The following is a 20,361-nucleotide window of genomic DNA, read 5'->3' as shown; positions in this document are numbered from 1 at the left end:
TATAACTACTGTAATGAATAAATTTGAGTTTCAAAAACATAGAATTTACAAAGTGTAGTGAGTGGATCAAAAGATAAATGTATTTTAAAGACTTGTTACATTTTTCCAAACTGATTTCTGGAATGGCGTTGTTACCCTGTATCTTTGCAGAAATGGGTGTACAGGTTTGGAGCACCTGCTAATTTAACAAGCTTTATCATTCAGGGTGACTTATAAGAACTTAACTGAAACCACAAGGCAAGTATAGATTGTGTTGAACCAGGGCTAAAAGTAGAAGCTTAATTGGATCTTGAATAGTGAATTTTTCCAGTCTCCATTTCAAATGAGTCTTGGAAGTAAACTCTAAGATCATCATCTATAGAGTCTGTGCTAGGGTCCACCAGTGGAGTTGCTTGGACAAAGGCTAGAATTCCCAGGGACTGATCTCATCTTTCATTTGCAGCCTGTGCCTTGCTGGGACTCTCACACCCTGTTGCACATAGTTGCTGAAACATAGCACAGATACGGACACCTGCAGTTTGGTGGCAGTGGTTAAGGTGAAAGGCAAAGCTGACACGACTTTGAGAAGCATTCTCACATTAAGCTTCAGCATATGAATGAGCTTAACTCTCAATGCAGGCAGGCCACATCTTAACGATGATGGTCCACTCTCCATTTCCTGATAGTGGCAGTAACGGAGTAATAGAGAACTGAACTCCAGTACGACTTCAGGACTTGGGTCACTGCTTAGTTGCCATCTCTTCCTTCACTCAACCTTTTTTATTATTTGTTTTAATCTCTCCCCCAAAGCTCTTAAACCACACTATTCAGTACAAACCGAGGCTCACCCTTTTGGATTTCCCCTTCTGTACTGTGGTTGAGGTGCTAATTGGCAGGGAAAGTGCCAAATGGCAGGCAGCCAGCAAGAAAAGCAGAGAAGTTAGAGACCTGCACAGACTGCAGATGGGAGAGCCTGGGGAACTGCTGCTGAGACGTGTCCCTAACGAGGCATGCACCAGCATCACCCGAGTAAAGGCCAGGTTGGCATGTGCACGTTTCCTCACCTGTTACACGGGGATTATGGTAATACTACCTTCTCTGGCTTGCCAGGAGGGTTGGAGATCAGTGAAGGGCAGTAGGAGCCTAAGAAGCGATTCTTTAGTGAGCCCTTCCCTTTGTGTCAGATGCTGAACAATGTTGATTTAATTCGCACCTGGACTGTCTAAGGAAGCAAGGCCGGCTGTTTTGTGGGTGGGTAAACTGAGGCTGGGGAAGCCCGTCACACATCCAACACCAAGTGCTGCTTCACCTTCCCCCTTGGCTCCTTCCACTGAGCCTTTCTGCAGACGTGCCGGGCGTTTAGCAGGCATTGATGAATGTCTGTAATTGTAGGCGAGGACAGAAAAAACAAATTATCTTCTTGTTAGGAAGTTAAACAAACATACTTAAGGCTGCTGGGAGCCTATTTGTCCTGGTTTTCTACATCTGAACTACCTGCCCTATTTTAACCAATTCGCGTGAATGTTGGTTACATAACCAGCACATGCTTTCACTGTATATAACTTAGGTTACATAAATCTAAAGGCTGCTGACTGCTAGCAATCTTTAAAATGTAATGAGCTGCAAGATTCCCTTTGAGCCTTGGGGCAAGATGGCTTTGGCTTAACCATTCGCTGAGTTCAGCTTTTAGGAGGATAAGTTTGCTGCATCCTTTCAATAATCCGACTGAAGCCCAGATTCCAAGCAACTGTGGAAGAGATTTAAGTCTCTAGGAATGTTATAAACTTAAATAAAACAAGGCTTAAGCAGAAAGCCCTTGCAAACCCCGAGTCCACATTCCATCAGGATGATGTCACGGGAGGTTGCACGCAGGCAGCCTCTGCCTTCGCGGAGAGGGAAATCAGCACAGCCATGATGAGGGAGACGCGTGGTGGTTTCTGGGCCCGAATACCTGCTCATGTGCGGCGTTACAGCGCTGCAGGGGACATCAGACCGCAGATGCAAGGCTGTGCCATAGATTGTGATGGAGCTGGAAAATTCCTGTCACCTGGTGACATCGAGCCATCATCCAGGTCACAGGGCAGTAAATCGCTTGTGTTTGTGCCGATGCTGATGGGAACAGTCCTACTAAACTGCCAGTCCTAAAACATCGTACTGTACATACAATTAGTTACAGGACATAATGCTTGATAATGGTAATAAATGATTGTATTATTGGCTTATTTGTTATTTATTTATTCTTGTGTGTTTTCTGATGTATATCCAAGTTGCATACAAGAGACTTTTTGTGTGTATTTTTTAGAGAGGCAGAGAGAGAAAGAGAGCCTATCCTCGGATTCATTCCCCAAATGCTGACATTACCAGGGCTGGGCCAGGGCTGAGCCAGGGCTGAAAGGGGGAATCAGGAACCAGTTCAGGTTTCCCGTGTGGGTGGCAGGAATTCAGCCACTCGAGCCCTCACCACAGCCTCCCAGGTTCTGCTTTAGCAGGAAGCTAGAGTCAGGAGCTGGAGCTAGAAATTGAACCAAGGCACTCACTCTGATGTAGGATGTAGACATCGTAACCTCTAGGCATAAATGCCCTGCTCCCCGGGATATTGTTGTGTATTTACTGTACTATATTTTAGGAGGATAAGTTTTTACTCTGCCTACCTAGAAAAGTTTGCTGTACACCAGTCTGTTGTGTTACGCTCTCAGTAGCCCATGTGTATATGTCATACCCACAGCTTGCTTCCAGCCCTCTGCTCCATCTAGGTTTGTGTCACTACATGCGATATGTATGGAATGATGAAACCCTTTACTTCTGCATTTTGCGGAATGTCATTGAGTCATGCATGGTTGTAACTAGCTCCTTTAAACAACACAAAAAGCAACAACCAAATAACTCTAAGCAATTCTGTGAATCTTGTGGCGCAGACCTGAGCACATTGCAGGTGTGGAGAGTTTGCAGTTCCTCTTGGGTTATGAAGGTGAGAACAAGAGAGTGTGCGCAGCTTTGGGGACTGATAGGTCTTGCTAGGAGCCCAGCTATGGCCCACCTCAGTTCCCCAATGGGGGAAAGTCACAAAAATGCCTCTGGGTTTCTTTTTAAGTGTCTGTAATGATGGGAGTGTTAATTCCTAATGCTGATAGTAGTATGAGGAAGAGGACTGGATTAAACCAGATCACACGTGATAAATGTGGTATTTCACATACGGCTAATCCTCTAAACAAATATTTATTACCAAAAAATGCGTAAGAAGGGGAAAAGTCAGACACTCTGAAAACTCCCTTAGCTTCAAGCTAATCCCTTCCCCCACAAACACACACATGCATACATGCACACATGCACACACACATACACACACACAATGGGCTGCTCTCACTTTTTCCTTTAGATTGTATTCATGAATTCTTGAGAACCCAACTTAAAATTCCCAAACAGGTGAAAAAGCTAGGCTTGGTTTTTGGGCTCTCTCCTCTTTTGAAAGAAAATGCATCAATTTGCTAGGGCCACCAAAGCTAAATACTCTAGACCAGGTAGCTTCAACAATAGAAGTGCATCTTCTGGGGCCGGTGCCACGGCTCACTAGGCTAATCCTCTGCCTTGGGGCGCCGGCACACCGGGTTCTAGTCCCAGTCGGGGCGCCGGATTCTGTCCCCGTTGCCCCTCTTCCAGGCCAGCTCTCTGCTGTGGCCAGGGAGTGCAGTGGAGGATGGCCCAAGTGCTTGGGCCCTGCACCCCATGGGAGACCAGGAGAAGCACCTGGCTCCTGCCATCGAATCAGCACGGTGCGCCAGTTGCAGTGTGCCAGCCGCGGCGGCCATTGGAGGGTGAACCAACGACAAAGGAAGACCTTTCTCTCTCTCTCTCTCTCTCACTGTCCACTCTGCCTGTCAAAAAAAAAAAAAAAAAAAGAAGTGCATCTTCTTATACTTGTGTGATCTCTCCTAAGACCCTACTCCTTGGCTGCCTTCTGTTGGGTCCACCCATGCACTTTTCTCCCTGGGTGTGGGCCTGTGCTCAAACCTCCTTCTGCTCCTGGCACTTACCCTGCTGGCACAGGGTCCCCGACAGCAACCCTGGTTGAAACAGTCACATGGGAGGTTAGGACTTAAATGCATTTTGGGGGAACACAATCCAGTCATTCACAGGAAGATATGGTTTCACTTAGTGCTTCTGCATCCATGTAACTTACTCAGAGAAAATTCCTGTTGGATCTAGCCATCTGCAAGCCAAGGAGACAGGCTTCAAAAGAAACCAACCCTGCTGACATCTTGACCTTGGACTTCAGCCTCCAGGACAGTGGGAGAACACACTTCTGTTGCTGAAGTCACCGTCTATGGTTCGTTGTTGTGGCAGTCCTGGCAAATTACCAGACCCCTCTAACTAAATAGTACTTGAAATGTTGTCCATCTACTATGTTGAAAGAAGCACTATTTTAATATTCTTTGCAGTAGTTCTTGACATGTTGGTCCTATTATCCCCATTTCAGAGATGTAAAATGGGCCTTTGGACCCCAAAGTCTTGCTCTGTTTACTTTTCCATGCTTTGTCTTTTATTGTATGTCAGGATTCCGCCAAGTTACAGAAACCATCTCCTCTGCCTGCTGTGGCTTGTGTAGCCTCTTGCTGGGTCTTCCGTGTCTTTTCTCTATTCAGCAGCAGAGGCAGACTTGGATCCTGTGCTGGGAAGAGCAGTTCTGTTGAAGTGAGGGAGGGAGAGGATCCCTTGGGGGTTTCTGTGCCCTGCTTTGTTGTTGAGAATTTACAGACCTTTACTTGCTTTGAAACATGTAGTTGTAGGCAGAATTGATGCCACAGTCATTCTCCTGAACAAGCTATACATAAATCAGTTCACTGGCAGTGGGAAAGTATATTGAATGCCATACAACTTACTCTGTAACCAGAACATACAAATCCCTTTTGATAAATGTTCTTTGATGAGGCAATGATCCACTCTGCTTAAGTTTGTGGGAATTTGCATGGTCCTGTATTGGTCTCTGTGGTCAGCTTGTGGTGAATGTGTATGTGTGTGTGTGTGTGTGTGTATAAGAGATAATCCAGTCCTCTCACTTCATGCCTCTGCACTTCAGTTTCCTCACATCCTTGACCTTGATCTCAGACAAGTCCCTTGGTGATTTTTATTCCGAAAAATTCTGGGCTGGAACACAAAAGAATGGTGAAGTTCATGAGCTGCAGTGAGATTATTATTATTTTGCTATTGGGGGATGGGTGGGTGTGCAGTTTATTATTCTCCATACCTCATTTCTACTTATAAAGCCCTATGGCTGTGACTTCTGACCATCACTTAAAAACTAGATCAGAAGAAGCTCCTGGAGCTAGATCTTCTCTAACTGCTTCTGTTTCCAGCAAGGCCAATGAGGTTGGGGGATAGACAAACTTCTTTGTAAGTTGTTTCTGGTACGGAGACTTTTAGGGGAGGTGATCATAGGAAGATGGGGAGCACAATCCAACTCCCTGCCCACAGTGATCAGCTGGAGGAAGGAAAGGTGCAGAGATCCAGAGAGAGTCATCCCTCTTTAAAAGGACTTGGGGTAAAATGTGATGTTACAACCTTTGACAGGTAGGGTCCAAGGAAGGAAATTATACTTCCTTGGCACAGCATGGTGTAACTTTTTCCCATTTCACTCTCCTAATTCCTAAGAAGAACTGGAAAAAGAAGGTGGAGGTAGAACACTACATGGTCTTTCATCAGTACTGCTAAATTTAGAGAGACGCAGAATTTGAGTCTTGAGTAAGATAAACCTCACCCCAAGGGAGATGTTGGGAGGTTGCTCTCTGCAAGGGACTCTGATTTGGGGATGGAGGAACTGTCTGGGAGAAATTCTATGGCACACTGAAATGTGGCATCCGAATGCTTGATGCTCAGGTCATGAGAATTCAAGGATGAACCCCGCCCCCGCCCCACAAAAAAGGAGCAAATTTGGTTCTATTCATTGAAACTTTTGAGAGTGCTTTTTAGAAACAGAAGTACAACTCCTTTATGGGAACTCTTCCATCCAGTGTTCAGAATAAGTTCCCAGGCATGCATCAAGAGTTGCTTTTCGACTGGGTAGATGATAGATGTTTGAAACTGATTTGTATATGCAAAGGAACAAGTGAGTTTTGTGTACCCTTCTCCCATTTCTGTTTTGTGTGCTCCTTCTCATTCTAGGCATGCGTCCTGGATTTCTCGTTTGCTTTTCCCAAAATTTAGAAGTTCGTGTTTGTAAATAGTACATGCAGAGTTAAAACAAAAAGTAGTCTAGGCCGGCACCGTGGCTCACTAGGCTAATCCTCTGCCTGCGGCGCTGGCACACCGGGTTCTAGTCCCGGTTGGGGTGCTGGATTCTGTCCCGGTTGCTCCTCTTCCAGTCCAGCTCTCTGCTGTGGCCCGGGAGTGCAGTGGAGGATGGCCCAAGTGCTTGGGCCCTGCACCCCATGGGAGACCAGGAGAAGCACCTGGCTCCTGTCTTCAGATCGGTGTAGTGCGCCGGCCGTGGTGACCATTTAGGGGATGAACCAATGGAAGGAAGACCTTTCTCTCTTTCTCTCTCTCTCACTGTCTAACTGCCTGTCCAAAAAGTAATTTAAAAAAGAGTAGTCTCTGTCTTTTCTCTATTAGAGTTCTTTCCCATTATTCATTAATCTCAGTGTAATGATTCATCTAAGCAGATCCAAATGAGTGCTGGAGAAGGTGTAGTTTTAGCTCATTTTGAGTTAGCGATGTGGCTTTGTTTGGGTGTCTCCGCACACAATCGAAGTTCTGTGAAAATTGCCAGCTGTTTGATCTGCATCACCCATGTTAGATTGATTGCTGTGATGGTTGTGCCATATCATAGTGAGACTGGGCACCTCTAATGGGAAGGAGAATTGTGGATGATGAGGACGGATTGTTGGCTGTACTTTCTCTCTTAGAGGGTCAAGTGCAATCTCCCTTGCCTGCTTGTAGTTCCCAGAAGCCAGCATGGCGCAGTTTGACTTTAACAGTAAAAGACCTCTAGGGAGGAGGACTCCTGGCTTCTGGTTTAGCCACATCTCTCCTAAGGCACAGATTTTCTCTTTGGGGTTTACTCATCAGGCTTTTGGGTTTGGGTTTAATCAGAGATTTCTTTCTCCGTCTAGATTGCCCATCCTTCAATGGCATGATTTAGGTCTTAGCATGAGGCATCAACTGATACCTATTGGATGCATCCTTTGCATTGGACTGTTCACGCTATGCAGTCCTCGTGACAGTTGGCAAGAGTAGGTTCAGAGAGATGAGGAAACTTCGCAGTGGTCGCATGATTAGCAGCAGCAATGAAAACCAAACTCTCACCTGTGTTCTTTCCGTCTTGCCATGTTTTCTGTCCAGCTGTAACCTGAAGTCAGCACTTCGCAAGTGTTCATGGGATGGCTGATGATAATGGTGCAGGTTAACAATTTTTATTCCAATATGTGTGGCACCAGAAGTATTTCAGATGTTTTCAGATTTTTGTATATTTTTGCATGTATAATTGAACCAAAGCCTAAATAGCACATTCATATATGTTTTGTATGCTGCTTATACAAATGGGCTAGAGACAATTTTATACAACATTTAAGTTAATTGTGAATGTGAAACAAGTTTCATGGTATGGAATTTTTGAACTGTGGTGTCATGTTAGTGATCAAAATGTTTTGGATTTTGAGGTGTCTTGAATTTCAGATGTTCAGATTAGGGTTGCTCAACCTGTAGTAGGATACAAATTTGAAATTCTATGGATGTCTTGAGTGACAATGAGCTTCTACTTAAAAACTCTCTGAATGCTATGCTGTTAAGAAAACCCTTGGATGCGAACCATCATTGAAAGGGAAGCCCTGCCTCGCAGGTAGAAATCCTCGAGAAGGAAATATTGTAAGAGTATTCGGGGATGAGTGGCTTCAGAGGCCGGATATCAGAGCTTCAAAGTCCGATGAATGGCCTGCAGGGTAAAGGGCCAGTCAGCTGGGGAGGCACACAGGTCTTTCTGCCCTGACCTTTCCCATGGGGCTAGCCGTTCTCGCCGTTTCCTCCTGCTGCCTGCCCTACACTGCGTCCACGCCTTTGCTCACCTCACACTTCGGGAGGAATCTGCTGCTCCTGTAAGTCCAAGTTCCTATGTCTAAGGTGATGCCTCCCCCAGCCGCAGTCGTTCTGATACAGACTTTCTAAAGCCTGAGCCAAAATCTCACTCATCTTTGTCTCCAAGAATTAGCACATACACAATGCACATAAGATCCCCAAATATGTGTCTGTTGTGAGGAAGAATGGATGAATCTGTGGCAAAGCAGGGGAGGCAGTGTGGACTGATGGAGCCAGATCAGTTGGCAGCCAGATGGACTCATCCCCGCACGCAGCTTCCGGGTAAAATCACTTCCCTTCATGACCTAACGTCCTCATCTGTAGAGTGAGGACCGTGGTAAAACCACACTCACCAGGTGTTGAGTTACAAACAAGACAAGAAATGGCAGTGGTTTGAGAATTAAAAATCCAGTATGCTAACACAAAATTAAAGACTGATAAATTGCACTACTTTAAAATTAAGATGCTCTGATCCTCCAAAGACATCCTAAGGGAAGGGAAAAGGCAGGCTGCAAAGCAGGAGATGATAAACGTAACATCAATAACCGACAGAATCCCAGTATTAAGAATCCTCAAATCAATATGAAACATCTACCCAGTAAATATGAGCAGAGGCACAAACAGGCATTTCATGAAAACGGAGACACATCCGACGGATAAACACATGGCAGTGGGAACAAAGAGCATGACACGATGCCACTTTATCTCTTTGAGCAGCAACATTTAAGAGGTTTAACATTTTTATGCTTTGGAGAGATTGTGGGCCAGGGTGTTTCTGCCGCTTTGCCGTGGAAATGTGAACTGCAATATGCGTTTCTGAAAAGCAACTGTGATTCTTTTATAAATCTGAGCAGCCACATTCACAGGCACCCAGCAAATCCCTTGTGCGTGTGCACCCAAGATAAATTCGTCCACAGTGTAGCAGGAGATAGCTATACTCACTCTAATAAAAATCAAATAACCCATCAGACACATTGGCAGGAGAAAGGAGTGATGAACTGTGGTGCAGTCATCCAGGCAACTATTACAAGACAGTTAAAGCGAAAGTAGTGACCATCTGGGTCAATGATATCAACATATTGTGAACAGAAAGAATCAACCTGTGACATAGAGCTTGATAATTCTGTGCTGTTGAAAATGGAACGGCATATTGCTAGGTGTCCAGATACATGTCGTAGAAGGTGAACACGGGGCTCAGGGTATTGGTTGCCTCTGGTGGGAGAGAGGAGATAGGAGCATGGCATATGGGGGGAACACATGGTAAGCGTTCACTACTGCCGAGGTTCTAGTTTTTGCCTGAGGTCATAGGGTCATGAAAACTATGGTTCTCAACACATAAACAAAATAAACCTAAAAGCCACAAGGCCCAAGGAAGATGCATTCGTTTGCCACCGTGCCCCTTTCCTGAAGTGTACATTTGTTGTCTTGTGACTGTGTGTATGCATCTTCTGGGAGCGCCACATTCCTGGTGTTTGGAGACAGAGCTGGAGAGAGGAAGGCAGAGCAGAGCGGCTCTGGGGCAGTTTGCAGCTGAACACAACTGTAGGAGAATTGTGATTTCCAACAATGCTCCATTTTGGGGGAGCCACTTCTCTTCTGTGCCTTAGTTTCTCCATGGACTCCACAGCTTGGAATTCCTGCGTCCGTGTCTCCCCTTTATTCCCCTTCTCATTTTAATGGCATTTTCTCAGGTTCCTCTTCCATGGGTTGGTCTCCCAGCCACTGTGACAGTGCCCCGCATGGGCCTGAGCGATTGGTGGGAAGAGAAGCTGAGAGGCTGCGTGCAGAATTCTGGCTGCAAACCCATGCTGGCATCGACATTTCCTGCCCCAGCTGTCCAGCCACATTTGTTAATCACACAATTTAGTGCCCTGTAAACATGGCCACCGTTTCACTTCCCCACACGCATTCTTGGAAGCAGCAGCGAGGGAAGATTTGTTTCCAGTCATGAACCAAATATGAAGGTCACATGATTTTGTGATTTTTTTCCTTACCCAAGAAATATGGGAGGCTTAAGCAGGCCAACCTTCCAATTAATCCTAAGAACAGCTGCCTTTGAGGTGGGTGAGCCTGAATATTATTCACTTTCCTAGTCATTTATCAAGCAGAAAAAAAAAATCCTGTCTGCCCATCTCCGATAGCTTTAATTCATTGGAAACTAAAACGCAGCACAGTGGGAGACCCCCGTTCCACAGGCGTGATCCAGACCATGACCCGCACCCCCGTTTGCTTTTGAGTGGCACTGATAGGACCGTGCATGTGGTGCACACTGACGTACATGCACTTGCAGTGCACGAGTCGGCAGCATCCTGCCGGCCAACAGAGCTGGAGGCACTTGGAAAGCCCCACCGTGGCCTTGCTCAGGTGCACTTAGGCTTGCTCCAGTTTGTCCCCGGCCACAGAAGCATCCCTTATCCCATTCTTAGCTCTGCTGGGCTGCAGGCTCTTACAGCTGTCAATGTGATCAAAGAGTGGCCTGCCTGGCAAAGGAATGGCAGGAGGAGGACAGAACCCAGGTAGGCTGAGGCTGGCCTATCCAGGATTGCATATTGATCTGTGACATGGGGCAAGAAGCAGGAGATCTGGGAATCTACAGGCTCTTATATGGGCCATGCACTGTGCTAAGCACCTTCCCTACATTATCTCTGTCCACACAACAACCCCGAGAAGCAGGCATTCTGAGTCCTTCTCCTCCATGTGACTCCCTGTGTGAACGCTGTGACGCTCAGTGCACAGTGTTTTCCCGAGAATGAGGTATGGGTGGCTGACACAGGGTGATCTGGCTGACATCTGCCTTGATGTTCAAGCTTATCTCTGCTGCAGCCTGACCTTCAAGATCCTGGGAGTAGTTCACTATCCACTGCTTACGTGGTGAGGAGGTCTTCATTGGGGTTCTCATGAGCAGAGCAGACCCACAGAGAAAAGCACCACCCCCCCGCCCCTGTAGCAGAGCTCTGCATCTTTGTGCAGTTTAATGCGCATTCTCTCAACCAAGAATGGATACTAGTTTCAGGAACACCTGACTTCAAATCCTGACCATCTCAATGTGTAACTGCAGTGTGCAAAGAGTACTTCATTTCCCTGAAGAACTCATTTATCAGTACAATGGCCCTAAAAAGGTCCTTCCAGAGTTATGAACATCAAAGGAACACGTGCAAAACTGTCTAAGCACCATGGATCCTGGTGCACATATGATTTGTTTAATCCAAGGAAAATTGAATTTTTCATCCTCTCTGAACTTTTTTTTTTAGTCATCATGTATTGGATGTTTATTTTTCATATATGCGTCTCTCTCCATTTAGTTTGGTTCTTCTCAATGAACTCTATTTTCTTTAAAGTTTATTTGAGAGAGGGGCAGGGAGGGAGAAGAGAGTGAGAACAAGAGAGCAAAAGGGAGAGAGAAAGAGGGCTTCTTACCTGCTGGTTCACTCTTCAAATGCCCACAGCAGCAGGGGCTACGGCAGGGCCAAAGCCAGGTGCCAGAAACTCAATCCAGGTCTGTCATGTGAGTGGCAGGAACCCAGTTACCTGAGCCATCACAGTTGCCTCCAGGGTCTAAATTGGTGGGAGGGTGGAGTTTGGGTCTGGAGCCAAGAACTGAACCTAAGCACTCTGATGTGAGACATGAAGTTCATAACTGCTAGGGTAATTCTCACTTCTGAACTCTATTTTCAACATGACATTTAGGAAGCCTTGAATTCATGTTAAGTGTTAGTAGTATTTCTCCTCTCTCACTGTCACTCTCTCCCTTTCTCAACTGAAGATCAGGCCTGAATTTTCGCTTGAGAATGAGTAAGGATCAATATGACAATGAACTTTTAAGATAGAACAGTATTGAATCTGCGGTAGCCAACCACCATCAAACACAGCTCCACTCAGGGGTATGACTTCCCTAGGCTGAGGGAGGGGGCAGGTCCCTAGACTTGGAAGGAATCAATGCGAGCCCCACTCCACTTCTCAGGAGAAACAAAGTGTTGAAAATTAGATTCAGCTGCAAGTGTCTGCAGCCCTGCATTCAGAAAGACAGATCAGAAGTTGCTAGAGGCTATTTTCAGAGAACTCCTAATAAGTACAGAACCCAAACACAGACATGGTTGTTAGCACCCTGGAAAATGCCAAAATCAGGTTGAATTTCAGCCAGCAGAGAAATGGAAAGTCCGCGATAGCTGCTCTCAGAACAGATATGAATAACACAGAAGATGTGAGCTGCAATTATACAGGAGAATAAGAGCACTTGTTCTCTGCTCTGCGTCCGTCACCAAGGCACCGTGGAACTGACGCTGTCACGGTGCATTTGACGTTACCACATCTCTAATTTTGACAAGCAGGTCATTGTCCATCCATGTGCTCCTGCCTATGCTGCCAGCCCTCCTCTTCCGCTTTTGAATGGAAATCGAAATCGACCAAGAAGAGACCTTCTTTTTTTTTAAAAAAAAAAAAAAGTATTTATTTTATTTATTTGGAAGACAGAGTTACAGAGAGAGAGGTCTTCCATCCAATGGTTCATTCCCTAGATGATTGCAACAGCTGGAGCTGTGCCGATCCGAAGCCAGGAACCAGGAGCTTCTTCCGGGTCTCCCATGTGGGTACAGGGGCCCAAGGACTTGGGTCATCCTCCACTGCTTTCCCAGGCCATAGCAGAGAGCTGGATTGGAAGAGGAGCAGCTGGACCAGAACCAGTGCCCATGTGGGATGCTGGTGCTTCAGGCCACAGCTGCGCCACAGTGCTGGCCCCAGAAGAGACCTTCTTAAGAATGTTTATTTATTTATTTTCATCTACTTGAAAGGCAGAGAGGGAGGGAAAGAGAAAGGGAAGGAAAGATAGAAGGTCTTCCATTTACTGGTTCACTTCCCAGGGCTGGGGCAGACTGAAGCCAGTAGCCAGGCACTCCATCTGGGTCTTTCATGTGGGTAGCAGAGGCTCAAGAACTCGAGCCATCGTCTGCTATCTGCCAGGCACATTAGCAAGAAGCTAGATCAGAAGTGGTGTGTCCAGATCTCCAGCCAGAACTGCTGTCTGGGATATGGGTGTCCAAAGAGGTAGCTTAACCTGCTACTCCACAGCGCCTGTCTCCAGCTTTCCTCTTGTTGAGCTCTTCCTTGCCCATCTTTTTCATTCCTGTGAGTTCAGTCACTTCATAGCCCCAAACCAGTAACTTCTCATTCTTTGTTTCCAGCCATGGAGTTTTTCTGAACACCATGCATCTCTTTTAAATATCTCACATGCACCTTAGTGCCTCATGCCTGTCTCCCCCTCTTTTCCTCAGTGTTTGAATAGAAGCTTTTGGAGTTCAAGTCTGGATCCTTCTCTATAAACAGTGCCTTTCTTATGATGGCATCCCTGCCGACCGAGATTAAATCACCCATTTACAATATGATCTGGGAAAGGTAGCAGAAAGCCTGTCTGTGGCATTGATTAGAATTTGAATTCACAACTTGAGGTCAAATTCTAGATTTGGAGGTCAAATCCCAGAGAGGGATAATAGCTGGTGACAGCAGTCATCCCTCGTGTAGTGAGAACCACGGCCAGGTACTCTCACAGCAATGCTATGGGGTTTGTGCTGTCATTCAACTGTTGTTTTTTTTTCAATATAGGGGACAGAGTCCCTGAGTTTGAGTAGCCACATTCTTTACAGGCCTGTACACATGATTGGTATCCTAGCACAGAGCTTGGTGTGTCGTAGCATGACTTGTCTTTTTTGTTTGTTTGTTTTTGACAGGCAGAGTTACAGACAGTGAGGGAGAGAGACAGAGAGAAAGGTCTTCCTTCCGTTGGTTCACCCCCTAAATGGTCACCACGGCCGGCGCGCTGCACCGATCTGAAGCCAGGAGCCAGGAGCTTCTTCCTGGTCTCCCATGCAGGTGCAGGGCTCAAGGACTTGGGCCATCCTCCACTGGCTTCCCCAGGCCACAGCAGAGAGCTGGACTGGAAGAGGAGCAACCGGGACAGAACCCAGTGCCCCAACCAGGACTAGAACCTGGGGTGCCGGTGTCGCAGGTGGAGGATTAGCCTAGTGAGCTGCGGTGCCGGCCACATGCCTTGCCCTTTCAAGTCCACTTGCTGCTGCCTACCGAGATTTTATTCAGCATTACTTGATGTCGTTTGTGACTGAAATATATCCATGCTCCGTGTTGCAAAGCACCCTTTCTGCAGTGTGTTCAGTTTAGAGCTTCGAATGCTGTACGTCTCTGTGTGGATCCTATTCATCCTGCTCATGAGATGTGCCCCTCTTCAATTCATCATCACCCTCTTTCTCCCAAAAGCTTCTTTGGTTTGTATAGAAACAGAAGTCAGTTGTATCACTTCCAGGAAGTATCACAGTGCTGGGTCTTGGTTTCCCAACCAGAGTGTTGGGCTCTCGGGGCAGCAGGGTAACAGATGGCTGCCTCTGCTTTCAGCTGCGGGAACTCCACTGCTCTGTGGGTTTTCCCCATCCCAGCCCCAGCCCATGATGCGCCATATTTGAGAAAGGCCCTGCCGAGGAGGCAGTACAGCCTGGGTCAGGAAGAAACAGAGGTCAGATAGGTCCACCCAGGGGCCAATGTTATGGTCTTGGTTTTGGATGCAAAATCCTGATGTCCTTAGAATGGGCTGTGTAGCCAGGCTAAGCCAATTGCTCTGTTGATTCTGTCAGCTTTATCAATAATGATTGGAAAGGAAGAAGCAACAGCAGGCACAGGAATGAGATGTAGAGTTGATAGCAGAGTGTAAATAAGATTTTGGATATTAGCTGTTCAGCCTTGAGAGATAGAGGGCTTGTCTTTGGCTTTGGGAAGAGATTTTGACACATGGAGAGGGGCACCCAAGATGCCAAGGAGGCTGGGTACTGCCACCAATGCTGCCTGGCATGGGGCAGGGGATCAGGAGTCAGGGGCAGGATGAGGGCCTCTTTCCTGGTATCAAAAAAGAGGGGGAATTTCACATGGGTAGTGCTTGAGGTTCTGACTTGGAGAAACTAAACCAATTAATATAAACATGGCTATGATGTACAAGTATAAAAACAATTCCTAGCCTTTCCCCGCTGAGTCCTGTCTCCCTTTGGTGGCTTTGCTTTGCTGCCCATAACAAGTGAAGGGGAGAATTGGAAGAAATCAATCTAAAAGTTTCCATAAAATGCCAAGAAAGCAGGAGAGATTTTAGAGAAAGTTCAGAAAAGAATCAGAGAAGTGTGATTTAAAAAAAATTATTTATTCAGTTGAGAGACACAGACAGACACACACATGAGTTTCCACTTGCTGGTTCACTCCCCATATTCCCCACAACAGCTGGTGGGGGGCTGGGTTGGAACAAGAGCCAGGAGGCCAGGAGCCGGGAACAGAACCCGGGTCTCCCCTGTGGGTGGCAGGGACCTGTTGTCTTTCAGGGTCTGCACTGGCGTGAGGCTGGAATCCGCCTCAGAGCTGGGAACTCCACCCTGGCACTGCGGTGTGAGACGCAGACGTCTTCACTGCCAGGCCCAGTGCCTGCTCCCTGAAGTGTGATCTTGAGGGGAGCAGTTGCCAGGCTAACTAAGATTTGGGAAAAACAAAATTTCCTCTAGAGTTTTTGCTGTGTCTCCAAATGTAATTTCCCCTTTGGCATCAGTGAGAAGATTCCTTCCATAGTTAAAGGGCTTCTGAAAGCTGCTCTCCTTCCCCCGTGGGGTGGGGCACATCTTTGAGTGCAAGGCAGCGTGGCGCTGTGGTTGAGAACACACGTTTTGTAAACAGATGGCCTCGAAGCTCTAGTTCCGCCGCTTTCTAACTAACTGTGCGACCTTAGCCAGTGTCTAACCCATCCCTGCCTCTGTTTTCCTATCTGTGGAGTGGGCAGAATCATAGTTGCTATGGGCATCCATGAGGCCTTACACGGAGGCGTGGAGGACGGTACCTGCGACACAGCAAGACCTGTTCAAGAGGCAGTTGCTGAGTCATACTGAGGCACCTTGTTGGCACTGGATTCCAGCTCCGTTTGGGGAGCAGCTGTTTCTGACTTCTGACTTATCTTGAGCGATGCTGCTTCTTAAGTTATCACCGCAGAACGGATGGTGCTAGTGGGTGAGCGAGTGGTGACTGATCCCATGGCTGTGGGAAGAATGACCCCAGAGACATGGGGAGACTGGAAAGGGTGCTGACCCAGGAAGCAGGGTCTTTCTCGTGACAGTTATCACGGCATCAGCTATGCCTGCCTTTAGGACCAGACGTCGTACATACGGACTCGGTTTATATATACAACCTTGTGCTACCAGTCTAAGAAAATCTAAGTACTCTTCTGGCAAAGCTACATGCCTGGTTCTTGCCTGATTCCTAAATGGAGCTGAATGCTCTCTGCAAGGGGGAGGTGGTGGCCCATGGGCTGGACTAGATCAAGGGTTGGCCTTGCTCTGCCAGCCAAGGAGAGGGCCGTGCAGCTGGAGAAAAGCTGGGAGGAGCCTGGCAGTGGCCAGGGACAAAGGCTTGGACCGCTGCTGGAACCGCAGTGGAGGGCAGCTGGGGAGACAAACCACACAGAACGTCTTTTGGATGCCTTTTGTATAGCCCACCCTACAAATCTCCCTCTGCAGGCTTTAGTTTCACTTGCTGTTCAGTGCCTTTTTGGATGAGTTCCTCTTTTTCTTTTTAAAAATGATTTATTTATTTATTTGAAAGAGTTATAGAGAGAAAAAGGGAGGGGGCTTCCATCCTCTGCTTGACTCTCCAAATGGCCACAACAGCCAGGGCTGGGCCGGGCCAAAACCAAGAGCCACAAGCTTCTTCCAAGTCTCCCATGTGGATTCAGGGGCCCAAGCATTTGAGCCCCCTTCTACTGTTTTCCCAGGTGCATTAGCAGGGAGCTGGATGGGAAGTGGAGCAGCCTGGACACAAACAGGTGCCCGTATGAGATGCTGGTGTTAACCTTCTATACCACAGCACCGGCCCCTGGATGAGTTCCTTTTACCACAACATTCTCTGAGGCAAGTTGTGGTCGAGTCTATAGATATGTGCAGCTCATGTCCCAGCTTCCAGACACTGCCTGCTCCTCCTCTAACTTGACAGTTGCAGACACTTGAGTTACTCTGGTTCACTTGAGAAGGGAAGACTAAGGGGCTAACACAGAAGAGTGTGGCGGCCAAGATTCGGCAGAGAAAACCCGATGTCTTAGTATTTTCAGTGCCCAATAAGAAGTCAGCATCCAAAGGTTGGCACTGTGTTGCAGCCAGCTCAGCTGCTGCCTGCACTGCTGACATCCCAGACCAGGACTGCCTCTCTGAGCCCCAGCTGCTCCTTTTCCGAGCCAGCTTCCTACTAATGTGCCAGGGAAAGCAGCGGAGGATGGCTGAAGTGCCTGGGACCCACGAGGGAGACCTGGATGGGGTTCTTGGCTCCCGGCTTTGGCCTAGAGTAGCCCTATCTATTGCACCCATTTAGGGAAGGAAGTAACAGATGGAAGGCATCTCTTTATCTGTCTCCCTGTCTCTCTCTGTGTGCCATTCTCCCCTTAAAATAAACAAATACATTAAACAAAATAAGTCAGCATCCAAAGTATGGCGTCAGGTGCTGACAGGTGAGAAGGACCCCCGAGACCTCACAGACCTGGAACAAGCCAACATCAGGGACTGAGTGCTGCCCACTGGGTGGCAGGTCTCACAGGGGACAGTCTGGGATCAGAGGTTGGTAGAAAGGCCAAAGGAAGGAACATGTGAGAAAATGATGGGTAGGGGAGAAAGTAGACCCTCCAAGGACATCACTCCAAGTCCTCAAGCCACAAAAGTCAGTTCAGGCTGAGGTGGCTTTCTGCTTGCCCTGCTACCCCATTGCCTGTCCTGGTACGTATTTATGAAATCACTGGAAGTCGTGTTGCAAAGTCGTGTCAGCAAAGCTGAAGGAGAGGGTCAAGCTATTCCAGGGCTCGCGGCGCAGAAGGAGCATTTGTTCTGTGAATGTTACCCTGCTCCTGATGGGAATCAGCCATTCGTGTTTACAACAGCAAAGTCTTTGCATTTTCGTTACTCACTGCCGTCATCAGTTTCTCACCACTGTGACGAAATACCCGAGACAGGCTAGCTCTGTGAAGACAGGAGGCTTCTCTGACTCATTGGAGAGGCTGAATATCCAAACAGCATGGTGCAGGCTCTGCACAGGGGCCCCATGGCAAATGGTGGGAGTGCACTGGGGTAGGAGGCAGGAGTCAGGACTTGAAACAGGAAGCCAGGGAGACAGACTGGGGCCAGGTGTGGGCTTTTATAACCACCGTCTGGAGAGAACTACAAAGGGGTCACACGATAACCGTATCAGTGCATTCCTAGGGCAGGGCCCTCAGGCTGTCCCCTTAGGTCCCCACTTCTTGAAGTTCCTCTGGCTACAACACCACCACACTGAGGCCCAGGTCTCTGACATCTGACCCTTGGAGGACAAAGCAAATCCACATCATAGCTCTAGTGACAGCAGTCCTCGTCAGGGTGTTCTGCCTCAGTTTTCAAGTGGCATCTTGACATCATTGAACTGCAGTGTTGTAAGGCACCTAAGAAATCACTAGACTTTACCACTTCCATTTGTCAGGTGAGACAACTGTGGCCCAGAGAATGTCCATAACTATTGAAGACTACATAGGCTGGACTGGAACTTCTGTCCATTAGGATGAATTATGTCAAATTTTGTTAGGAAATTGACTTTTAACTTCTTATTCTGTATGGATTTGCTTGCATTTATATTAAGGAGTTAACATAATGATGAGAAACTGTCAGTCACGGCACAGCAACATAAATAAAAGTTTTATGTTAAAACATTCATATTTTAGAATGTCTTAAGGTTTTTCAAGTCTGTGAGCTTGCTGCCTGTCAAGACACATGTAACTGAACTTCTAGAGAGAAGGAAACAGATGTCCAGAGAGGTCCTGGGGCTTGGTGAAGGCTTTCTCACTTAGAGACCAAGTTAGGTACCTGTGGGGTGATTCCTTCATCGGTCTACTCCTCAGCTCCCTGGGACGGATTTCACCAGGTTCTCCCATTCAAACCTGATGTGCTTTCTGGCTGCTGGGACATTTTGTCTACAGAGCTGCGTATGCAGAGGGAAGAAAAAGTGACTTTCCCAGTAAGGATTTCCCTCACTTTTCTGTCGCAGTTTCTGACCCTCTCCTCCGATCTCCTTCTTACTCACTTCCTAGTCTTCTTTACCACTGTCATTTCTATTATAGAATATTTATTTATTATAGAATATTTCAGAAGTACAGAATGTTGAAAAACCACAGATGTTGGAAAACTATGATTTGTTGCCTACCTTTAAAAGTAAGTTAAAAAGGTAGCCATGAGGCCAGCGCCGCGGCTCACTAGGCTAATCCTCCGCCTAGCGGCGCCAGCACACGGGGTTCTAGTCCCGGTCGGGGCGCCGGATTCTGTCCCGGTTGCCCCTCTTCCAGGCCAGCTCTCTGTTGTGGCCAGGGAGTGCAGTGGAGGATGGCCCAGGTGCTGGGGCCCTGCACCCCATGGGAGACCAGGAAAAGCACCTGGCTCCTGGCTCCTGCCATCGGATCAGCGCGGTGCGCCGGCCGCAGTGCGCCGGCTGCGGCGGCCATTGGAGGGTGAACCAACGGCAAAGGAAGACCTTTCTCTCTGTCTCTCTCTCTCTCACTGTCCACTCTGCCTGTCAAAAAAAAAAAAAAAAAAAAAAAAAGGTAACCATGGACATGGAGATATGATTTCTAGATCATCAAATTCACTCCTGGAAAGTAGACAGTTCAGCATTTTTTTAGTGTTATATTCATAGAGCTGTGCAACCATGACCACCCAAAGGGACCTCATACTTTTTAGGAATCAGTTGCATTCCCTTCTTCCGTTTTGGACATTCCAAGTAAATGGAATTATATAGCTTTCAGTCTTCTGTGACTGGCTTCTTTTACTAAGCATAGTATTTTCAGGGTTCACCCACATACCATTAGTCAGCACTTTATTTCTTTTATTGCTGAGTAATATTCTACTTGTGAATGCACTATAATTTGTTTGCATCAGTTGACAGACATTTGAGTTATTTCCATCTCTTGGCTATTTGGAGTAATATTGTTAAGATAATGTATAGATGCATTTTTGTGTGGATAGGTATTTTCATTAATCTTGGGTATATATTTGGAAGTAGAATTACTGGGTCATATGATACCTTTATGTCCAGTGTTTTGAGGGACTGAAAAACTGATTTTCAAATAACTGTGCCATTTTTAACTCCCATTAACAGTAAACAAAGTTCCCAATTTCTCTACACTGTTTCCAACACTTATTTTGCATTTTTCTTTCAATGCTTTTGTGAACTGACATTTTGTCTGCTTTTATTTTAGTCAATTTAGTGGGTATGAAATAATATTTCACTGTA

This window comes from Oryctolagus cuniculus, chromosome 2 (assembly GCF_051225735.1).
Source record: "Oryctolagus cuniculus isolate XC-2025 breed Fujian yellow rabbit chromosome 2, ASM5122573v1, whole genome shotgun sequence".
NCBI classification, from domain to species: domain Eukaryota; kingdom Metazoa; phylum Chordata; class Mammalia; order Lagomorpha; family Leporidae; genus Oryctolagus; species Oryctolagus cuniculus.
Note: the sequence above shows the minus strand (reverse complement) of the source record.